Here is a 312-nt window from a genome sequence, read left to right as displayed (position 1 = left end):
CGTCAATTAGTCTGGGATAATTGGTCGGGCGATGCCCTTGAACCCTAAGTATTGATTGGTGAGGTTGGATTCTGCCGGTGCCTTTCCCTCTTGCCTCCGAACCGATGGCACCACCCCTATGCATCCACCGCCGAACCAACCAACTACCCACCCACTCCCTAACCCCTGCACTAGTACACGTACAACTCTACCCATCGCCCAGCGTCCGTGGTTCTCCAAATTGCCGTCGCCGTCGCCGTCGCCATCGCCCTCACCCTCACCCTCACCCTCACCCCCGTTCTCACTCTCGCCCTCGCCCTCGCCCTCGCCCTC

Source organism: Frieseomelitta varia, unplaced genomic scaffold (genome assembly GCF_011392965.1).
Source record: "Frieseomelitta varia isolate USP_RPSP 00005682 unplaced genomic scaffold, Fvar_1.2 scaffold_930, whole genome shotgun sequence".
Lineage (NCBI taxonomy): Eukaryota > Metazoa > Arthropoda > Insecta > Hymenoptera > Apidae > Frieseomelitta > Frieseomelitta varia.
The sequence above is the reverse complement of the archived record's forward strand: the minus strand, read 5'-3'. Positions refer to the sequence as shown.